We start from the raw sequence: 21331 nt of genomic DNA on the forward strand, positions 1-21331 counted from the left end.
AACAGCCTCAAAATCTGTATTGAATTAGCAGCAACTGAATTGAATTGTTGTCTACTATTCATTAACTTTGTGTGTTTTAAGACTTGTGTATGAATTGTATATAGTAAATTCCTTATAAATCTTAAGTGACAAGAACTACTCTTATATGGACTAGATTTTATATTTTACATGCTTATATTTTGGTAACTTGAAAAAGTAAAGTAGAATTTGCCTTGTGACAAGTTTTCTCAGAAAGAAAAGGATTATACATCATGACCAATTGGGATTTTCCCCCCTAGAATTTAACGATGGTTCCACGTAGGAAAATCTATCATTGTTATACACCACATTAACAAAAGAAAGGGGGAAAAAGTCACATGATTATCTCAGTTGTTGCAGAAAAGGCATTTGACACAGTTTAACACATTCTCATAAAAAAAAAAACACTCAACAAACTATGAATAGAAGGAATACTTCAATATAATAAAAGCCATATATAAAAACCCCACAATGAACATCATACTCAGTGGTGAAAGACTGAAAGCTTTTCCTTAAGATCAAGAAAAAGACAAGGATGCCCATTTTCACTATTTCTGTTCAACATAGTCTTGGTAATTCTAACCAGAGCAGTTAGTCAAGAAAAGGAAATGAAAGACTTCCAAATTGGAAAGGAAGAAGTAAAATAATCTTTATACATAAATGATATAATCTTATAGGTAGAAAACCCTAAAGATTCTATACCCATATACAAATTATTAGAACTAATAAACAATTTCAAGCAACATCACAAGATACAAAATCAACACAAAATATCCATTGCATCCACTAACAATGAACCAAAAGGAAATTAAGAAAATAATTCCATTTACATTAGTATCAAAAAGAATAAAATACTTAGTAATACTGAGGAAGCAAGGAACTGAAAGATACATACATTGAAAACTACAAGACGTGTAGAAAATTAAAGAATGCATAAGCAAATAGAAAGACATTTCATGTTCACATTGGAAATCTTAATGTTGTTAAGATGTCAATATTATGAATGGAATCTACAGTTTCAATGAGGTCCTCATCAAAATCCCAATGACAGTTTTTTATAGAAATGGAAAAACTCATCCTAAAATACAGAACTTCAAGGGGCACTGAATAGCCAAAACCATCTTGAAAAAGCACAAAGCTGAAGCATTTGCCCATCTTGATTTTAAAGTTTAGAATCAAGCCATGGTAGTCAAAACAGTGTAGTACTGACAAAAAGATCTTCATATATAGACTAACTGAACAAAATAGAGAGCTCAGAAGTGAATCCTCGCATAAATGGTTAAGTGATTTTCATCAAGCGGACTAAGACTGTTCAATGGGGGAAAAGACAGGCTTTTCACCAAATGGTGCTGAGAAAGCTGGATATCCACATGCAAAAAAGAAAAAAAAAAGTTAGACCTTCACACCATATACAAAAGTAAACTCATGTATTAGTTTGGGCTGCTATTTAAAAAAAAACTACAGACTGGATAGCTAAACAGTATATATTAAATTTTCTCACATCTCTGGAGCTTGGGATGTCCCCAGTAAGGGTGCCAATGAGGTTGGTGTCTGGGGAGGGGTCTCCTCCTCCCTTTCCTGTGTGATCACCTGGACTTCCCTTAGTGCACATGAAGAGAGGATGGTGGGGGCACTCTGACTTCTCTTCCTCTTCTTAGAAGGACATTAATCCTCTAGGCTTAGGGCCCCACCCTTATAACTTCAGTTAACCTTAATTACCTCTTAAGGACCCTATCTCCAGATACACTCATTTGGGGGTTAGGGCTTAAACATGAGTTTTGAGTGTCACAGTTCAGTCCATAGCAATTGAAAATGGACCCATGAGCTAAATGTAAGACCTAAAACTATACAACTCTTAGGAGAAAATATAAGCTTCATGACACTGGATCTGGCATTGAATGTTTTGGACATGACACCAAAAAAGTCCCAGACAACAACAACCACAAAATGATACTAGACAAATTGGATTTCATGGAAAATTTTTAAAACTTTGTATATCGAGAGACATCCACAAGGTAAAAAGGAAACTCACGAAGTGGGAGAAAATACTCAAAAATCACATATCTCATGAGAGATTAATATCCAGAATATACAGAAGACTCCTAAAACTGAACAAGAGAACAGGCAACCAGATTAAAAACCGGGCAAAGGACTTGAATAGGCATTTCTCTAAGGAAGATACACAAATAGGTGATAAGCACATGAAAAGATGTTCAACAACACTAATGATTCAGGAAGTGCAAAGCAAATCTGCAGTGAGATGCCCCCTCCCACCCATTAGCATGGCTGCTGTCAACAAAACAGAAAATAACAATTTTCAATGAGGATCAGGAAAAGCTGGAACTTGTGCACTGGTGGTGAGAATGTAAAATAGTAGAGCCATTATGGAAAACAGTATGGTTTTATTCTCAAAGAATAAAACGTATAATTACCATTTGATCCAGCAATTCCACTTCTGTATATTGACCCAAAATAATTGAAAGGGGGTCTGGAAGATGTATTTGTACACTCATGTTTAGAGTGACATTACTCACAGTAGTTGAGAGGTTGAAGCCAACCAAATGTCCATTGGTAGATGAATGGATAAGCAAAATGTGGTATATGCATTCAGTGGAGTATTATTCAACCTTAAAAAGGAAGAAAATTCTGACATATACTACAAAATGGATGAGCCTTGAGGACATTATGCTGAGTGAAATAAGCCAATCACAAAACACAAATAACATCTGATCTTACTTACATGAAGTGCTTAGAATGGACAAAATCACAGAGACAGAAAGTAGAATGATGGTTGCCAGGGGCAAAGGAGGGTGGAGAGAGAGTTATTTTTAAAATGAGTACAGAATTTCAGTTTTGCAAGATGAAAATGGTTCAGGTTATGGGTGGCGATGATGGCTGTTTAAGTACAACAGTATGATTGTACTTACCACTGAACAGTACACTTAAAAGTAGTTAACATGGTAGACTTTATGGTATATGTATATCATCACAGTTTATAAAAAAAGATAATTGAGCCTATGATCACAACAAACTTAAACTTTCATCTTGACAGTTTTGATAGACTTGGGATCAAAAACCAAAATCCAAGACCTCTACCAGAGCCTAAATGCATTTGTATCCCAGAGGCTTGTGGCCCTAGGGTAAGTTGGAACCCAAGTAATCGTTCTCATTTTCAGCGTGGATTTGTACTGCTGGGTAGCCTGGGGGACCTCAAACCTTGAATTTGGTGGAGATAATCCTAAACTAATAATGTATTCATATGCTTAATGGAAACAAATGCAGATCGTCTGTGGAGGATGGTATCTTCACCTAAGGCCTCAAATTAATTTTTCAAGCATGATCATCTGTACCATGGGGAGAACTAGCAAAACCCAAAGAAAATCAAGACAGATTTTAAGCACTGGAATTATTAAAAAACAAGTTATTGAGGACGCAGGTCCAGAGGGAAATAGAAATTTCTCTACTGCTTAGGGCATTGCCCTTTTTGAAGAAATTTTAATTTTCAAAATGATAATATCCTTGTTCTCCAGTGTTTTTAATTTTCCTCCTTAAAAATATGCAGAGCTTATAAAAATTGAAAAAGAAAAGGCCCAATGGAAAAACCAGGTGAAGGGTATGAATAATCATTCACGTTGGGGCAAAGCCAATGGCCAAAGACATTTTGGAAAGATTCCCAGCCTCCCAGTTAATAATCACAGAAAATGGAACTGAAAACAGCAATGATATAGCCTTTTTCATTTAGCTGATAGACTGAAAAAGCGTCACAATACTTCACAAATGGGAGTGTGCATTGTTCCATTCTTTGGGAAGAAAAGCCTGGAAATAAATTTCAAGATGAAATTCTTTGAAATTTCACTTTGGGGGAATACATCTTATGAAAACAAAGCATACACACACACACCAACAAATGCAGACATTTTCCACAGAGCTGCTTCTAGGGGCATAAATATATACAAAATTAATCAACAACTGAAAGGTACCTAAATGCCAATCAATAGAATGTTTGGTTAAACTACAGAACCCCTTTACTATGGATTTTTTATTATGCAGTTATTAAAAAGATGCCAATGAATATATGTATGTTCACGTGTAACTGAAAAATTGAGCTCTACACTGGAAACTGACACAACATTGTAAACTATGACTCAATAAAATAAAATTAAAAAAAGATGAATTATATTTGTCATGGTGATCTGTGGAAGTAAGCATTGATATTGCTATTATAATTGTTTTGAGCTCCCACAAGCCACACCCACACAAGGCAGTGAACTTAACCAATAAATGTTGTGTGTGTTCTGACTGCTCCACCGACCAGCTGTACCACCATCACTGTCCCTCTTGCCAGGCATTCCTATTCCCTGATAGAAAACAATGTTGATATCGGCCAATTAATAACCGACAATGGCCTCTAAGTGTTCAAATGGAGGAGAAGTTGCACATGTCTCATTTTAAATCACAGGCTACTAATGATTAAGCTTAGTGAGGAAGACATGTTGAAATCCAAGACAGGATGAAAACTAGACCTCTTGTGCCAAACAGCAAAGTTGTGAATGCAGAGAATACTTTCTTGGGTAAAATTAAAAACGCCGCCCCTGTGAACACATGAATGTTCCGGTGCCCCAGTGAACAGTCTTTGTGCTTGATGTGAAGACAGTTGTAGTAGTCTGGATCGAAGATCAAACCATCCACAACATTCCCTTAAGCCATTCTTTTAAATTCCGTAAAGGCTGAGAGAGGTGAGGAGGCTGCAGAAGACAAGTTTGAAGCCAACAGAGGTTGGTTCATGAGGTTTAAGAAAAGGAGCCACCTGCATAACATAAAAAGTTATAGAACATAAAAGTACAAGGTTATAGAAAGTTATAGAACATAAAAAAAGTTCTAGAACATAAAAAGTTCTAGAACATAATAGTTCCAGGAAAAAAAGTTATAGAACATTATAAAAAGTTACAGAACATAACAGTACAAGGTGAAGTGACAAATGCTGATGTGGAAGTTGTGGCATGTTATCCAGATCTCGCTAAGATAATGCAGCTTGTTAAACTCAACAACAGATTGTCAATGTGAAAGAAATGGCCTTATATTGTAAGATGCCATCTAGGACATTTAAGCTAGAGAGCTTCAAAGCTTGAAAAGATATGCTGACATTCTTGTTAGGGGCAGCTGGTGGCATTGGGTTGACCACAATGTTAATTTACCATTCCCCAAATCCTAGGGCCCTCAAGAATTATGCTAAATCTACTCTGCCTGCGATCTACAAATGGATTGACTAAGCCTGCATGACAGCACATCTGTTTACAACATGGTTTACTGAGTATCCTAAGCTCACTGTTGAGACCTACTGCTCAGAAAAAAAAGATTTCTTTCAAAATATTACTGCTCATTGACAATGTACTTGGTCACCCAAGACCTCTATTGGACGTGTATAATGAGATTCATATAGTTTTCATGCCTGCTAACACAGGGTCCATCCTGAAGCCCACGGATCAAGGAGTTATTTTGACTTTCGAGTCTCACTCTTTAAGTAGTGCTCTCCATAAGGCTATAGCTACCATAGCAAATCCTCTGATAGAGCCGGGCGAAATAAATTGAAAGCATCTGGAAAGGGCTGATGCCACTAAAAACACTTGTGATTCATGGGAAGAGCTCAAAATATCAACATTATCAGGATTTTGGAAGAACTTGATTCCAGCCCTCTTGAATGACTTTAAGGGTTCAGGACTTTAGTAAAAGAATTAACTGCAGAAGTGATAGAAGCAGCACGAGAGCTCGAATTAGACGTGGGGCTTAAAGATGTGACTCAGTTGCTGCAATCTTATGCTAAAACTTCAATGAATGAGGAGTTATTTCTTACGGATGAGCAAAGAAAGTGCTTTTTTGAAGCAGAAACTAATGTTGGTGAAGGTGTTATGAAGATCATTGAAATGATAATAAAAGATTTAGAATGTTGCATAAACTTATTGGATAAAGCAGTGGCAGGGTTGGAGAGAACTGACTCCAACTTTGAAAGAAGTTCTACTGTGGATAAAATGCTGTCAAACAGCATTGCATGCTGCAGAGAAATCATTCATGGAAGGAAGAGTCAATCAATGCAGCAAATTTCATTGCTGTCTTAGTTTAAGAAATTTCCACAGCCACCCCAGCCTTCAGTAACCACCACCCTGGTCAGTCAGCAGCCATGAACATTGAGGAAAGATCTTCCACCAAGAAGAAGTTTATGCCTTGTTGAAGGCTCAGATAATACTTAGCATTTTTTTTAGCAATTTTTTAAAAATTAGGGTATATACATTGGGTTTTTTTTTTTTTGAAGTATAGTCTGTACTTAAAAAATTACTACTACTGAACACTTGATAGACTACAGTATAGTTAACATAGCTTTTATAAGTGCTGGGAAAGCAAATGTGTGTGACTCACTTTATTGCAATGTTCACTTTATTGCGGTGGTCTGGAACCAAACCTGCAATATCTCTGAGGTATAACTGTGAGTCAGATGTTCAGATGGGACTGACTTCTAATAACTGACATTGTAGCTTGACTGAACGAAAACTCTTGAAACAGATAATAATCGTAAAATATGGAAAAATTCCAAACAATTATTTGAAAACCCTAGAGGCAAACAAAAGCAGGTAGAGTTTGGAGGGAGGTCTACCCTTGAACAGCCAAGGGTAGGGTTTGCCCTACTCTGGCTCTTTGTCACATTTTGGTTTCTGTAGGGAAGTTTGAGGCTGAAGTTTCAGTGGGCAGGAGTGCAGAAATCCTGGAGAAATCCTGGGAGAGGGCCCTGCTGAGGGAGTGAACCCCTAAACTCTATATAAACTCCTCCCAGATTCTCACTGGATAGCTGAAACCTGGGACCTGGCCTGCATTGAGCACATTGCTTGGAGAACATTCTGGAGGTAGCATCTATCCTTCCTATGGACCTCAGTAACTGTTGGCTTCTTGTCTTTTGGCCCAAGAAATCTTTGTTTGCATAAAAATGATTTAGTTTACTAGGAATTCTAGGAAATGCAAAATAGTCTATACTGAAAGCAGATTATTGATCAAAGAGGATGGATAAGAGGGAAGAGGGAAGGATTAAAAGGGACATGGGGAAACTTTAGATGTGATAGATATGTTCATTATCTTAACTGTGGTGGATTTCTGTGTTTATGAATATGTCAAAACTTATGAAATTATATACTTTATGTGAAGTTTATTTATTATGTTAGTTAAACATCAATAAAGCTATCATTTAAAAACACGTTAGGGGGTGCATATAGCTCGATGATAGAGTGCATGCTTAGCATGCATGAGGTCCTGGGTTCAATCTCCAGTCCCTCCATTAAAAAAAGATTATGAAAACAAAAACAAAAACACGTTAAAAGCAAATGAATGGAAAAGATATGTCATGAGAAGAAGGCTGGAGTATCCATACTTTGGTATTTCTAGAATTTAAGAGGAGCATTTTATAATGGAAAAAGATTAATTTGTTAGGATGATGTAACAGTGATAAATGTTTATGCTCCTAATAATTGAACTTCAAAATATATAAAGCACAAAGCCGACAGAAATGAAAAGGAGAAATGGACATATCCACAATGAGTTGAAGACTTTCTATTTTAAAGGTTGATCTACATTTTTTCCTTTTTCTTTCTTTTACATGTAGTATAGTGTAGGCCCCCAACTGTGGGGACCAAGAAACGAGTCTTGGGCCGGAATGGTAAACAACTTATAAAAAGCTGCAGACTCAGAGGTGAGAAGGCTGGTTAGCCAAGGATGGGTAAGATCCCCAGAGGGGGCAACCTAAGACACGAACAGCAACCTGAGTCCAAGAAGAATGTTATAAAGCAGCTGTTTCTCATACATTCCGCCATGATAAGCTGTAAGGCTTGCTGGTGCCAACACGACCATGATTTACCAAAACATAAAGGGTCTTCTGACCTTGAGCCAGATGCTGCCTGTTAACCATTTCCCTTGTCATTCTCCTTTGCTATATAAGACTGTGCAACTTAATAAAGCTTCAGAGTAGCCATCAGCTCTCTCCGCATACGGTGTGTATGTGTACATGGTATTGCGACACTGACAGTGTGGTTGATTTACAGTGTTTAAGGGGTACAGAAAAGTGATTCAGCCATACATATATATGTACCTTTTTCAGATTCTCTGTGAGTGTATTTCTTTTTGTAAAGTTCATTTGTATAATTTTTTTAGATTCCACATATAAGTGATATCATATGGTATTTGTCTTTGTTTGAGTTACTTTACTTAATATGATGATCTCTACATCAACCCACATTGGTGCAAATGGCATTATTTCATTCTTCTTAATGACTGGGTAATATTCCATTGATACGATTCTAAAAGGGATTATTTTTAACTTACCTTTTCTGATATTTCATTGTTAGTGTTAAGAAATGCAACATTTCTGTAAATTAATCTTGTATCCTGCTATCTTGCTTAATTTGTATATTGGCTCTAGTAGTTTTTGTGTAGAGTCCTTAAAACTTACTGTATGTAGTATTATGTCGTGTGCATACAGTGACAATTTTAGCTCTTCCCTTCCACTTGGATCCCTTTTATTTCTTTTTCTTGCCTAATTGCTATAGCTAGGGCTTCCAATACTCTGTTGAATAGAAATGATGAGAGTGGGCATCCTGGTCTTATTCCAGATTTTAGTGGCAAGGCTTCCATTTTTTCAGTGTCCACTATTATGTTTGTCATACAGAGCTTTTATTGAGATATGTTCCCCCTATATCCACTTTGGTAAGAGTTATGATAGGATATTTAATTTAAAAATATTTTATTTATTATTGTATTATTTTATTTTGGGGGCAGTGGAGGTAATTAGTTTTATTTTTAGAGGAGGGACTGGGGATTGAACCCAGGACCTTGTGCATGCTACCACTTGAGCTATACCCTCCCCCAGGATATTGAATTTTATCGAATATTTTCCTGTATCTATTGAGATGATCATGTGGTTTTTGTCTTCTTTTGTGATATGTGTGTGTTTTTTAAATCACATTGATTAATCTGTGTATGTTGCAACATCTTTGTGACCCAGGGATGAATCCTACTTGATCATGGTGTATGATATTTTTTACATGTTGTCTTCTAATATCTTGGTAAGAATTTTTGTATCTATATCCATAAAAGATATTGGCCTGTAATTTTCTTTTTTGGTAGTGTCTTTATCAGATTTTGGTATCAAGATAATGGTAGCTTCATAGAGTGATTTTGGGAGTGTCTCCTCCTCGTTAATCTTTTCAAATAGTTTCTGAAAATTTGGTATTAGTTCTTCTTTGTACGTTTGGTAGAATTCCAAGATGAAGCCATCTGGTCCTGGATGTTGGTTTGCAGGGAGTTTTTTCTCTTACAGTTTCTATTTCACTTCTGGTGATCGGTCTGCTCAAATTCTCTATTTCTGCTTGATTCAGTTTTGGTGGACTGTATGTTTCTAGAACCTTGTTAATTTCTTCTAAGTTGTCCAGTTTGTTGGCATATAATTGTTCAAAGTATGCTCTTATTTTATTTTTTTGTATTTCTGTGGTATCAGTTGTTATTTCTCCTCTTTCATTTCTTATTTTGTTTATGTGGGTCCTCTCTCTTTTCTTCTTGGTGAGTCTAGCCAGAGGTTTGTTGATTGTATTTACTCTTTAAAAACAAACAGATCTTGGTTTTATTGGTCTTTTTTCTCTTTTTTTTTCAAAGTTAAAACATGGTTTAATTTACTAATTTATAAATACTCTTGTGTTTACAGGCATCTTTCCTATTGTTTTTTAAAATCTATTTTATTTGTTTCCTCTCTGGTCTTTATTATTTCTTTCCTTCTGCTGACTTCAGGTTTTGTGTGTTCTTTTTTTTTTTATTCTTTTTCTTCTAATTCTTTTAGGTAGTAGGTTAGGTTGTTTGAGACTTTTGTTTGTTTTGTTTTGATTCTTCAGGAAGTCCTTATGACTGTGAACTTCCTCTTAGGGCTGCTTTTTGCTGCATCCCATAGATTTTGTGTGGTTGTGTTTTCACTGTCACTTGTTCCAAGGTATTTTCAAATTTTCCCTTTGATTTCATCATTGACCCATTGGTTTCATGTTGTTTAGTCTCCATGTAGGCACTTTTTTTCTCATTTCTCTTTCTGTTGATTTCTGTTTCATGCCATTGCAGTCAGAAAAGATGCTTGAAATAAATATTATTCTCTCACATTTGTTGAGGCTTGTCTTATATTCTAGTATTTGGTCTATCCTAGAGAATGTTTCATGTGCACTAGAAAAGAATGTATATTCTGGGTTTTTTTCTTCTTTTTTATGTAATATCCTGAGAATATCAACTAGGTCCAACTGTTTTCTGTTGTGTCATTTAGGATCTCTGTTGCCTTACTAACTTTCTGTCTGGAAGATCTGTCTATTGACAGATAGAGCTATTGACAATTTTAGTGGGGTGTTAAAGTCTCCTATTATTGTATTGCCATCAATTTCTTCCTTTATGTCTGTTAGTATTTATGTGTTTAGGTATTCCTATATTGGGTGCATATATGTTCATGAGTGTAGTGTTCTCTTCTTGTATTGATCCTTTTATCATTAAGTAGTGTCCTTCTTTATGGCCTTTGTTTTAAAGTCTATTTTGTCTGATATGAGTATTGCCAACCCTGATTTCTTGTCATTTCCATTTGCATGAAATATCTTTTCCCATACTCTCACTTTCAATCAGTGTGTCCTTTGCTCTAATGTGGATCTCTTATAGGTCGTATATTGTAGGCTCTTGTTATTAGCCAATCTGTGTCTTTTTTTTTTAAAGGCAAAATTTAATAATATGAAGAGGTTTACAAAAACAGATTGATGCTATTTTGGGGAATAATGCTGTAATTTTTTCTCAACTCAGTTTTTATCAATTGTAACTGATCATACAAAAATTACTTCAAATTCAAACTTGACTGTATAAAAAGGGGAATGATGAAATGAACTCAGCTAGGTGACAGATCTGTTAAAATATCAGAATGAAAAATTCTACCTAGGGCACTTATTTCATGTCCAGATGCAAACAGCCCTGTCAGTTGATAACTTATATCCGTCCCATAAGCAATGACAGGTGCAGAGTCCATCATGCAGTAAGAAGGCACACAGTCAAAGTCTTCTTTTTCATGTGATACAAAAAAAGTTGTTTCTGTTTCCTTGTTAAAATGTCAACTGGTTATTTTTCTTTATCCTGTTTATTCATGTTACAAATTAATAGCTTCAACACCTGTTGTACGTGAGGTGTGGTATCGGTGGCTTGAAGGCTCTACAAGAAGTCTTTACTGAATGAATTGGATGGTTTATTGGGTTCAACCCTCGCATCTTTTTTACATTATTTTACTTTAGCTCCTGCTCTCTCATCTGCATCGAAATACCAGACAGTTCTTGCATACCTTGTAACGTATGCTGGTTGTACTTCATGAGGGTTGCAGGGGTCAGACCGGAAAAACAGAAGTCTGTTAAATTTGGGTTCAATGTCAGCAAACTGGGCTTTGCCTTATGGAAAAATTTGAAGTATACCTCCAGTTACATTGGCATACCAGCCTTAATATTAAGATAATATACACATGCCACACATTTTCCATCTCCATTTGGATTATCAACATGACACACATAACCCGTTCCATTGCCTGGATAACAATCAACCATAGTTTTCATCTGGCCATTGATTTTGTAGTTGCCCAGCTTCCCATTACAGTGGTGGATCAGGTTGTCCATGATGCTCGTGAGCAGCCCGATGGTTTCGCAGCCGGGCTCCTTGCCCTCGATCCAGGTGATCTTACCGCCTTGGATGTCCTGCTGCCCGTCTGTGAACTTGCCCGCGTCGTGCAGGGCGATCACCTCGTCGCCGGTCTGCTTGCTGCCCGGGTGTCCTTGCCCAGGAAGCCGTCCGCCGCGCAGACGCGTGCTTGTTGGCGCCACGCTTCGTCTGCCCCGCTGAGCCGCAGGCCGTCCCCGGGGCTCAGCTCCTCGACTGCGCGTGGTCGGCGGGCACAGGTCCGCGTTGTCCCGGTGCAGCGGCGAGCGGGCCGGCGGCTCCTCCTTCGCGGGTCCCCTGGCCGGCGGGCGCCGCGGGCGGCGGGGACGCGGCCCCCAGGGGCTTGGCCCTTTGCCTTCACCTTGGCTGCGTCTCCGGCCGCCCGTGGGCCCGCAGCGTCCGTGGCGGCGGCGGCGGTGGCTCTATCCCGGCGCGGTGCTCACTGCCTTCCTGGCCGCCCCGGCCCGGCGGACGCGCGGCGGCCGGTGGCGCGGGGCGGTGGCGCGGGGCTGGCCCGCTCCGTGGGCGCGGGTGCCCTCGCCGCCCTGGCACGTGAGCTCGTGCTTCTTCCGGCCCTGGCGCTGGTGCCGCTTGCTGCGGCGGGCGGAGCGGCGGCAGCGCCTGGGTCCGCATCCTCCCGCGCGGCTCGCGGTGCCGCCGGGCCCGCCGCTGACCCTGGCCACGGGCGGCCGAGGAGGAGGAGGAGGAGGAGGAGGGGGGCGGCCGGATGGCCGGGCCTGGGGCCGGGGAGCTGGCGGGGCGGCCGGGGCCGTCACTGCGCCATGCGCCCGCCGCGCCTCGTCTCCGGAGGCCCGCGCCTCGCGCCCTGGGCCCGGGCGCCTCCTTGTCCTCCGGTCCCGCCGCCCATCGCCATCGCGGGCCGAGGGAGTCTGGCCTGCGCGGCGGATGGCGACCTCCGCCCGGGCACTCGGGCCGGGCACAGGGGACCCGCCGCCTTGGCCGCCCCCGCCTCACCCTCCCCGGCGGCCGGAGGGGCTGGAAGAGGAGCGCAGGGCGGGCGGGCACCACGGCCCCGCGGGGACCCGGGCCCCCTCTGTCTTCTGATCGGTGCACTTAGTCCACTGACATTTAAGGTAATTATTGATAGATACGTGCTTATTGCCATTTTAAACCTTTGTTTTTTCCAGTTGATTTTTAAAAATTTCTTCTTTTCTTTTTCTTACTGTTTGATGATTTTGTTTTTGGTATGCCTCAGCTCTCTTCTTTTTGGTTTTTGTGACTCAATTGTAAATTTTTGATTTGTGGGTACCCTGTTTTTCATGTATGTTAACCCATTACTATATCTACTTGGTTTGGTCTAGTCATTTAAAATTTTATTTTTTAATTAAAGTTTGATTTATTTGCTTCTGACCATTTTTTTTAACATTTTTAATTGACTTATAATCATTTTACAATGTCGTGTCAAATTCCAGTGTAGAGCACAATTTTTCAGTTATACATGAACATATATATATTCATTGTCACGTTTTTTTCACTGTGAGCTACGACAAGATCTTGTATATATTTCCCTGTGCTATACAGTCTTATTTATCTACTCCACAATTTTGAAATCCCAGTCTATCTCTTCCCACCCGCTGCCCCCTTGGCAACCAGAAGTTTACTTTCTATGTCTCTGAGTCTATTTCTGTTTTGTATTTATGTATGTATGTATGTATGTATGTATGTATGTATGTATGTATGTATGTATGTATTTATTTATTTATTTAGATTCCACATATCAGTGATCTCATATGGTAGTTTTCTTTCTCTTTCTGGCTTACTTCACTTAGAATGACATTCTCCAGGAACATCCATGTTGCTGCAAATGGCGTTATGTTGTCAGTTTTTATGGCCGTGTAGTATTCCATTGTATAAATATACCACAGCTTCTTTATCCAGTCATCTGTCAATGGACATTTAGGCTGTTTCTATGTCTTAGCTATTGTAAATAGTGCTGCTATGAACATTTGGGTGCAGGTGTCATTTTGAAGTAGGGCTCCCTCTGGATATATGCCCAGGAGCTGGATTCCTGGGCCATATGGTAAGTCTTTTCCTAGTCTTTTGAGGAATCTCCATACTGTTTTTCACAGTGGCTTCACCAAACTGCATTCCCACCAGCAGTGATGGAGGGTTCCCTTTTCTCCACAGCCTTTCCAGCATTTGTCATTTGTGGATTTTTGAATAATGGCCATTCTGACTGGTGTGAGGTGATACCTTGTATGTCTTCCGTGGAATGGGCAAAAGACCTAAACAAGAATTTCATTGTTTTTAAAGGCTTGTATATACCACATTTTGTTTCTCCGTTTACCTACTGATAGGCAGTTGGGTAGCTTCCACCTTTTGGCTCTCATGCACAATGCTTCCAGGAACATTGATAATAGACAATTGCTCAAGTCCATCTTTTCAGTTCTTTTAGTTGTGTACTCACAAGGAGAATGGCTTAATCAAATATTAATTCTATGTTTAATATTTTGAGGGCAGCCATACTGTTTTCCACAATGACTGCTTCATTTTGTACTTCCACTATGAAAGCACAAAACTTCCCAGTTTCTCCGTATCTTTGCCAACACTTCTTGTTTTCTGCTGAAAAAAAAATAGATAGGTTTTAAAATATAGATATGTGTATATATGACTTAGTATACACATATTTTTTTGCTCTGTAAGCTGAGAGGGTCTCGAAGCAGTGGCAGACCAATAGCAGTGAGCATACCTAGCACCCAGATCTTGGTTTCTAAGTACCATTCTTCATTAAAAGGGACCAGGGGTCCCTGGAGAAGTCATTGATTCCAGGGCTATGGCAAGGAAAATACAAGATAATCCTGGAGTGTCTTTGGAAAGTAAGGAAGTGCATGGAGGTACATAGAAGGACACAGGAGCCAACCTGAAAGGGCTCCCATGGTCACAGCTGCACAAAACTGAGCAGTATTTGTGCGGTATTCTCCAAAACCTATAACCTCGGTCCACGTATGAGAATACATTGAAGGACATTTTCCAAAATACCTGACATGTGCTCTTCAGAAGTGTCACGGTCATGAAAGGCAAAGAAAAACTGAAGAGCTGTCACAGATTAAAAGACAGTAAGGAAGCATGACAACTATATGCAAAGTGGAATCTTGAATTGGATTTTGAAACAAATAAAGAACGTTAGTAGGAGAACTAGGCAAGTCTGAGAGATATCTTTAGTTAGTGTATTGCAACAATGTTAATTTCTTAATTTTGGTAATTATGCTATGGCAATTATATATTACTATGTATAAAAATATACTATAGTAATTATTAAATGTTAACATTAGGGGATAGTGGGTAAGGAACATAGGGAAACATACAAATCATTGCAAATTTTCTGTACATTGAACTATCCCCTATGTCAAATTTTTATTCAAATATTTTATGTGCTTAACTGATTTGTTTTGTCTGTTTCTCAAGTGCTAAATGTGTTAAAATCTCCCACCATGATGGTAGATTAGTCTGTCTTCATAATTATATCAGTGTTTACTTTCTATGGTTAATGTTACATTACTAGGCATATACAGATTTAAAATTGTCATATCTCTCTGGTGAAATAATATTTTATCTTTATGAAGTTTCCTTCTTTATCATTTGCAGTGATTTTTTTTTTTTTTTGCCTCAAAGTCTACTTTGCCTGATATTAGTGTAACTATAGCAATTTTGTCTTGGTTAGAATTTCCCTAAGTATCTTTTACTTTCAACTTCCCAGTATCCTTGTGCTTCAGAAGTGTCCCTTTAATAGCATGTAGCACACTTAAATAAAATTCTGACAACCTTTTCCTTTTCACTTGAACATTCAGCACATTTAAATGATTGTAATCATTGATATGTTTCAGTTTACAAACATAATCTTTGTACTCTTTATTGTATGACCTTTTTTCACATTTCCTTTTCTCTTTTCTTGCCCTGTTTTGGATATATTCAGTAGTTTTTCTCATCTCCCCCTTGTCACTTCCCTCCCCACCATGCCCAGATTAGTTTGGAACTTTGGATTAGGGCTATAATAACTTTTTACTCCAAGAATGACAACATTTTTTTCCCTTTTAAAAAAACAATAAATAAATTTAAAAAATACAAGTCTGATTTGTGGCATTTGTTTGTTTTTGTCATGTAAATCCTCCCATCATGGCTGATTTCAAGCTATCATCATTGGAATGTGGAGTTGGAAGGAAATGTACACAAATGGCTTGTAAGTGACTTTGAGCTGGTTTCACATTGCTTATACCCTCAGTAAATCAAAGGGTCTTAGAATATTTTCATTTGCTGAGTATTAGCTGTTGTTGGTGTGTATTTTTAACTCTCTGTATTAGTTTTGTATTGCTGCTGTAACAAATTACCACAAGCTTGCTGGCTTGAAACAACACAAGTTTATTTCCCAGTTCTGTAGGTTAGAAATTCAATAAAGATTTCATTGGGATCAAGGTGTTGGCAAGGCTGTGTTCCTTGCTAGAGGCCAATGAGAGAATCTGTTTCCTTGCCTTTTCCAACTCCTAGAGGTGGCTTGTATATGTTGGCTCATGGCCCCTTCCTTACTTTTCAAAGCCAGCAACAGCAGGTCAAATCGTTTTATCCTATCTGACCTTTTCTTCTCCCTTCTTTTTGTGCCTTTAAAGACCCTTGTAATAATGGGCATTGCCCCTCCTCCAGTAACCTGTATACTCTTTGTGTATTAAAATCATCAAATTACCAACCTTAGTTCCATCTGCAACCTTTAATTTCCCTTTGCCATATAACGTATTCACAGGTGATAGAAATTAGGACATGGGCACCTTTGGGGGACCATTAGTTTGCCTACTAATCTTGCCTTTAAAGTTGTTTTATTTAACCTACGATTATTATTATTGTTGTTGTTTGTTTGTTTGTTTTTAAGGCCAATGTTTGTTTAAATGTACCCACACAGCTATTAATTTCTGTGCCCTTTATTACCTCCTGCAGCTCAGATCTTCCGTCTGCCAATTTTCCTCTTCCCTAGAGTACATTCTCTTGGTGTTGTGCTTTTCATTCATATTTAACCAGGTGTGGATTTATTTTTATTTTTATTTTTTGCTTGAAATTTGTTTAGCTCTTTCAATCCGTGAGTTGTTATCTTTCATCAGTTCTGGAAAATTCTTGGTCATTTATCTTTTCAGGTATTGCTTCTCCTCCATTTTCTCTTTCTTCCCAGCTGGGTCCATAATTACATAGATGTTAAACTTTCTTACTTTATCCTCTGTTATTTCTTAACGCTTCTTCATATTTTCCATGTCTTTGGCTTTTTGCTCCATTCCAAATAATCTTTTTAGTTATATATTCTTTTCAGGGTGTCTAATTTGCAGCTAAAAGCATCCATTACATCCATAATTTAAATTATATTTGATTTGATTTGATTCTTTTTCGAGTCTCATTCATCCTTTTTTCTATATTGTATATTCAAGACAATCTTTTATTTCTTTTAAAATATTAAACAGTTATTATAAAATCTGTGTCTAACAATTCCATTTATCTAAAATTCTTTTTTTTTTTTAATTTTTTGGGCAGGGATAATTAGGTTTATTTATTTATTTTTAGAGGAGGTACTGGGAATTGAACCTAGGACCTCGGGCATGCCAAGCATGCACTCTACCTCTTGAGCTATACCCCCACTTATTTATCTGAAATTCTTGAAGGTCTGTTCTAGCTTTTTTTCCTATTCACGGTGCCTTGTTTCTGTTTGTATTATTTTTGACTATCAGATGCTCATTTTTCTTGGAGTTTTATTTCAGAAAGTCTTTGAGGCCTGGAATAGATGTGTATTCTTCCAGAGGCGATTTGTCCTTGTGTCTCCCAGGCTCCCAGAAGGCCTCCCAATCCAGGATCACTCTAAATTTACTTCTCAAGTTTCAGATTACCCAGGTAGGGTGAATTCAGGCTATAAACCTATAATGAGGACCACTGTCACTTTGGTGTTATTGGAAGTTATCCTCCTAAGCCAAATTGGAGACAGTCGACTCTCCTCTGAAGTGGAGGGCAGTTTCACTCTCAATACTGTGGGTATGGCCCTTTGGGGTCCCAGCTTTAGGGATGAAGTCTGTTCTTTTACAGTCCCTGCTGTGGGTGGGTCCTGAGGGATGGTTTCTGTTTTTCAAACACCAGAGACTGTGGAAGCTCAAATTCAAGTTCACCTGGCAAGTCGAAGATCCCCAAGGAGAAGGAGGCCACGGTTGCTGTTTCGTTCCACTTCTTTGTTTCTTTTACCTAACCAGAGAATTCCTAGCTCTCTCACAAGCTCATTGGAGAGGTTTAATATTTTAAAAATTATTCTGGGTTTTACAATTATTAATAGCAGTGGGGTCAGAACAAGTGTACAGCAGCATTTTCCAATGATTAAAATCCACTCTTTCAGATCTTTTATTTCAACAATATATTTAAAATTTTATATATTTCAACAGTATATTTATTTCTGAGATCTGTAGTTGATTCTTGCAATTTTTTTTTTGTTGTAGTAACATATACACATAAAATTTTACCATTTTAATCATTAAGTGTGCAGTTTAGTGGCACTGATTGCATTCATAATGTTTTGCAACAACATCATTGTCAATTCTGAAAAAAGACTTAATTATCCCTAGGGACTCTGTAACCATTAAGCAGTAACTCCCCACTTCCCGTACCTTTGGCCCCTGGTAACCTCTAATCTACTTTCTGCCTCTATTAATTTGCCTATTCTTGATACCCCATAGAAGTGGAATCATACAATATTTATCCTTTCATGTCTGTCTTATTTCACTTATCGTGTTTTCAAGATTCATCCATGTTGTAGGGTATATCAGAATTTTGTTTCTTTTTTGTGACTGAATAATATTCCACTTTATTCTTTTTACCATATTTTGTTTATCTATTTAGTTGTGATGGACATTTGGGCTATTTTCACCTTTTAGCTATTGTGAATAATGGCTGCTATGAACATTGTATCTGTTTGAATCCCTGCCCTGAATTCTTTTGAGTGTATACCCAGAAGTGGGATTGCTGGATCATAAAGTACATTTAGCTTTCTGAACAATTGCCAAACTGGTTTCCACAATAACTGAACCTTCTCCATTCCCACCAACAATGTATGAGGGTCCTAATTTCTAAATTCCATAACACTTGGGGATTTCTAGTGTTTTGACTAGACCAGTTTTAGAATGTGGGAATATTATCTCATTCTGGTTTTTATTTGCATTTTTTTAAATGACTAATGGTGTGGAGCTATTTTTGTGTGCTCATTTTCTCTAAGTCTATCTATGTTGAGAAATGTCCAGGGAAACCTTTTGCCCATTTAAAAAATTATTTTTCCTTTTGCTGCTGTTGAGTTGGAGGTTTTCCTTATGTATTTTTAGGTATTAATCCCTTGTCAGATAAGTGATTTGCAAATATCTTCTCCCATTTTATAGGTTATCTTTTCACTTTCTTGCTAATGTCTTTGATGCACCAAAATGTTTTAATTTTGATGAAGCTCAATTTTTCTCTTTTTTTCTTTTGTTGCCTGTGCTTTCAGTGTCATATCCAAAAAATAATTGTTAAAGTCAATGTTACAAGCTTTTCACCTATCTTTCTTTCAAGAGTTTTATGCTTTTAATTTGTATGTTTAGGTCTTAGATCCATTTTGAGTAATTTTGTATATGATGTGAGATGTGGATCCAACTTGTGTGGATATCCAGTTTTCTCAGCACCACTTGCTGAAAACACTATCCCTTCCAAGTTAAATCATCATAGCACTTACGTCAAAAATATTTTGAACTAAAGGAGACCAAGATGGCAGAGTTAGGAGGATATGGAGGTCACCTTCTCCAACAAATGCATCAAAAAATACATCTATATGTGGAACAGTTCTCATGGAAAGCTAACCGGGAAATGGAAGAACTCCTAGATGACCAAAGCTGCAAGGAAGACATCCATATAACCAGGTGGGACAAGAAGCAAAGGCATTGGGTCAGAACCTGCACCTCTGGGAGGGATCTGTAAGGAGCAGTAGGTCCACATGGGTGGACCTTCACCCTGGGGACTATGTTGACTCAAAGTGTGGCCAGCCCCTGGGATCCCCTGGGGTCCTGCAGGGAGGAGACAAGCCCCCTTGCCTGCTGGGAAATCCACTGAGACAGATAGAAGGGCTGGAGAAGCCTAAACTCTACTCCTGAGGAATACGTGCATGCTGGCTTGTTAACAGGGTGGGGAGAGCCATGTACCAGTGGCTGCTGCCTCACTGCACTTCCCAATCCAAAGGGGTGAACACCCCAGCACCACTCAGTCCACATCATAGCCTGGCATAAGATCAGGGCAAATAGTCTAGCAATGCAGAGACAGACCAGGCTGCCAGTGCTGTGATCTGGGCAGAACCACAGAGACATCTGTCACCATGTGCACTGGGCAGCGGGTCTAGCTAGGCAGACATTGTCAGTATACACACCGGGTGGTGCCACATGACTGCACAGAGGCTAAGCACTGAATTTCAGGCAGATTGGCCTTGGAGAAGAACACACAGTGGTTTCTTTCCCACTGAGAGTGTCCTAGCTCCACCCACTCCACACCATAACTTAGCACTATATCTGGGGCAGACAGGTCCTGGGAGAAGTCTGCCATGGAGACAGCCCAGATCTCAGATGGAGCACAACCACCTCATTTCATGCAGCTACAATGTCCCAACATCCAGCCTCAGTCTGATCCACACCACAACCTTGTGCTAGATGTGGGATGAACACAACTGAAAGAGGAACACAAACTTGTGATGCTTCTGAACAGAACCATGGATGTCTGCACAGGTGGTGCATAGGTTAGCTGTGACCACACTGGCCTCACTTGCTTTAGCAAACACAAACTTTGGGACAGGCCATGCACTCAAGGGCAATAAAGCCTGATCAAACCTGAACCTCAGGGCTTCTACTCCAATTGAGAAGCAGACCCCACCACCAACAGGGCAGTGACAGCCACAGAGCAAAGAGAAAGGACTGCCTCACATCCAGCACAGGCTTTAGACCGTATGACACCAATCACAGTCCCTATCAAGGGGATAATGACCAACGTACTCTGAGGAAAGACATGGCTGTCAGCCATACCCAAACCAGCTCTCACATCAAAAATATTGGAACACACAGTCTACACAGGGACACTCCCACATAAAAACACCCCTTCAAGATCACAGTAGACAACTGTTTCCTAGATTCATAGAGACAGAGAAAGTTAAGTAAAATGAAAAGGCAGAGTTATTACTCACAATTAAAAGAATAAGAAAAATCCCATGAAAGAACAAATATTGGAACAGACCTCACCATCTTCAAGGCCCTAAGCTCAACAAGGAGGTGTTGAGAATGCTAAATGAATTAAGAAATATTATCAATGGAAACACAAATCATGGTACCAAGGAACTAGAAACTACGAAGATGAACCAATCAAAAGGAGACAATTCAATTCTCAACAGATTCGCAAAAACCAAAAAGAAAGGAACTCAATCATACTACAAAAGAAAAACGTCAAACCACAAAAGGAAAAAACAAAAAGAAGAAAAAATGAACACAAGACAACTATAAAGATGACTGGAACAAGGTTAAGGTGGCAATAAGTGTGTATCTGT

General features: G+C 38.9%; 1 protein-coding gene across 2 annotated transcripts in view; it reads left to right on the top strand.

Moving 5' to 3' along the window:
- The window catches only part of URGCP (upregulator of cell proliferation), an 88257-nt gene that overhangs the window by 21390 nt on the left and 45536 nt on the right, over window positions 1-21331 (top strand). The gene's annotated exons all lie outside the window — the stretch shown is intronic.

The sequence above is a fragment of the Camelus bactrianus genome, chromosome 36 (assembly GCF_048773025.1).
Source record: "Camelus bactrianus isolate YW-2024 breed Bactrian camel chromosome 36, ASM4877302v1, whole genome shotgun sequence".
In the NCBI taxonomy this organism is placed as follows: Eukaryota; Metazoa; Chordata; class Mammalia; order Artiodactyla; family Camelidae; genus Camelus; species Camelus bactrianus.